The following is a 2,988-nucleotide window of genomic DNA, read 5'->3' on the forward strand; positions in this document are numbered from 1 at the left end:
GTGCATACACACCTTTGTGTGAGTTTTGCCAGAAGCGAATTTAAAACATGCTCTGTCACTCCTTGTGTCTTCCTTCAAGACAAGGTCTCTTCCTGAACTTGAGGCTCACATATTCTCAGCTAGGCTGGAAGCCAGTCAGCCTAAGAAGACCCAGCTATCTTCTTGTCTCCACACTCCTTAAAATTAGGGATTCAGGTATATACAGGACACCCAGCTTGCTATGCTGGTTCTGGGATATGAACTCCAGTCCTCATGATTATGCAGCAAGTACATAACCTCGGAGCCATCTCTCCAGCCCAGGATGCTCTCAATCTCATGATGTAGCCTAGGATCCTCTTGCCTCTGCCTCCTAAGTGCTAGATTTTCTGGTGTGATCTACCATGCCTAGTGTATGTGTTACTGGGTGTTAAACTTAGGGCTTCCTGCATATTAGCCATATACGCTACCAACTGATCTACATCCTTTTCCCCTAAGTGTAATATTTAATAAATTATGATTCTGTTGGGGATTTTTTTTTAGTGTCTCAACACAATTTTGACTGTTCATAAATTTCTTTCTCCAACAGCTATACCAGAGCAAAGATATGCTATTTGACTTTATAAATTCTGTTCAATGAGTTCTTACAATGATAAACCCATCAGGGCAGAGGGCAAGTATATATCAAAGGAAAGGGTGGGATTGTACAACTTGATTGGTCACATTACTTGAAGCCTAGCTGGATTCTTTTTTCCTCTCCATTGAACTCTTGCATGCAGTGGTGACTGGATTGAATTGCCAGGCTGGCAGGAAGAAAAGTGTGTGGGATGAAAGTCACAAGCTCTGTGACAGGGTTTTGAAGCATGTTTCTGCTGTTGGCAGACTGTGCAAACTCTATTTTCTCTTCTGTGCAGTAGGACCTCGTTCCAGAAGGAGTCACAAGCTGTCTCACTTCCAGGACTGATCCTTCATCAGTTACATAGAAGTAACACCCCATAGGGGAGATGCAAGAAATAGACCTTAGCAAAATGCCTGATACACAACTGTCCCTAATAAATGTACTTCTAGTGCTGGTCACTCCTCTGCTGTGTGGTTCAAGACAGAGAACTGCATAACAACCTGAAAATGGCAATCTATATTTGCAGTAATATTTAAGGGCCACACTGGTGGTGGATAGTGCTACTGCAAGATAGGAGCCACTTCATGGGGACTGAGTACACAAAACATTTCTATGCAAAATGAGAACTGTGTTAGAAACAGATTGGGCATTGTTATCATTCAAACGACGTACATTGTTGAGGACACCATCATGCTCAAAGGTGATTTTGTGAAGACTTCTGCCCTTTTTTGATCATCGAACATGAGAAACATATATACATTCTCAAGAGATGGAGCACCACCATGGTGTCATCAGACTCTGCTTCACAGTCTCAAAGAATTATTCTTTGGGACTTTCACTGTTCTGAAACTTGACTTTTCTTCATTATCACCAGGATTGGCTCCACATGTGAATTTGGGCCTCAGCTTCCCTTGTAGAACTTTTGTTTCCCCAGAGACAGGTTTTCTTTTAGTAGCCCTGGCTGTCCTGGAACTTGCTCTGTAGAGCAGGCTGGCCATGAACTCAGAGATCTTCCTGTCTCTGCCTCCTGAGTGTTGAAATTAAAGGTGTGTGCTGCCACCACCTTGTTCCCTTGTAGAACCACTTTAAGAACTCAGGTGTCCTAGGTTACACAGAAATACTCAGCCATGCTTGGCTTGGAGTAAAGAAAATATTATAGATCTTCTCTAAGATAAGGTAGTAAAAGAGGTAAAGGGGGTCTTAAGGGGAGTAGTGGTAGCAGTGTATTAATTTTTTCACTACAGTTTTCTTTAGGGGTGTCTTAGCAGTTCTGGGATTTGAACCAGAAAGTGGCAGAGTGATATGGAAATGGGAAGAACATAGAAGTGGTAAGGCACAGAGATGTCCCCAGGCTCTCAATTTCTTCTGAGCCTTTACCATCTCTTGGATTCAGAAAGAGCATGGTTCTAGAAGTCACAAAATAGTCAGGAGTAAGTGCCTTGGCAATTCAAAAGGGGATGGAAAGTTGAAGACTTAACTACATGTGAGGTGAGTGTTTTTTTTTTTTTTTATGTGCCCTAGGCATGAAACAGCTTTGGTCATCAAGCCAGGCATCAAGCTGGGATGAACAAAGGACTGCCCTCTGCTCTGCCCCTGACTGACATAAGAACAACGGCACAAACAAGGTGCCTCTTTTCCCACTGCCAGGGGTGGAGTGGTATTTTTTATACTGGGTGTACAGGACACAGTGTCATCTTACATGTTTAAGACTAGCTCTCCAAAGAGTATTTGAAGGAGCTTATGGCTTAAGACATTGCAAAATGGGATATTTGAAGAGCCAGAGGCAACACAATCACAATTTTTCAATCCTGGTTACAACATCTGGAGGAATCTTGGAAACACTCATGATTTAGCCTCATCTCAACTGAATGGGAAACCCTGAGGGGTGTGCAACTATTCATGTACTTTTTTAAGTCTGAAAGCAAGTCTAATGTGCATTTAAGTTGAGAAGTCCAAGGGACAGATGCCACAAAATCCCTGACTTGACTAGAAATATTTTAAAACTCCTACAAGCTAATTGAATTGTTCTGGAGTGGGAGATACATGGTTCTGATGTGCAGCCATAGATGAAACCCTTTGTTCTATGGTCTACCTCATCAGATTCTTGGGAGAAGTTTTGAAAACTCTTGATACATAGAGAAAATTTGAATACAAGGCTCTAGTTTATTCTGTTATGATCTGGCTCCCTGCCTTCTGAATAGCTGTAGCCATTTTGCTCCATGACCAGCAGCTATTCCATATTGTTCCTGTCACATGGCTGCCAGTCATCAACACAGAGAAGTGACTTGGCTCAAGGACATGCTGACCACATACTCTGTTTTGTTCTGTATGTTCTGCATGTTCTGTATGAGATTTGCTAATGTTAAGAAATTTTACAAAGCTTTATGTAGGAC

At 42.1% G+C, this 2,988-nt stretch overlaps 1 non-coding gene across 1 annotated transcript; it reads right to left on the reverse strand.

The window, feature by feature from the left end:
- Nucleotides 1-2,103: 2,103 nt before the first annotated feature.
- On the reverse strand, nucleotides 2,104-2,247 carry LOC116096146. The gene has a single exon (XR_004120861.1). It is a non-coding gene; the product is annotated as a small nucleolar RNA SNORA48 (small nucleolar RNA).
- Between the last annotated feature and the right edge of the window lie 741 nt (nucleotides 2,248-2,988).

Source organism: Mastomys coucha, chromosome X, assembly GCF_008632895.1.
Source record: "Mastomys coucha isolate ucsf_1 chromosome X, UCSF_Mcou_1, whole genome shotgun sequence".
Classification (NCBI taxonomy): domain Eukaryota; kingdom Metazoa; phylum Chordata; class Mammalia; order Rodentia; family Muridae; genus Mastomys; species Mastomys coucha.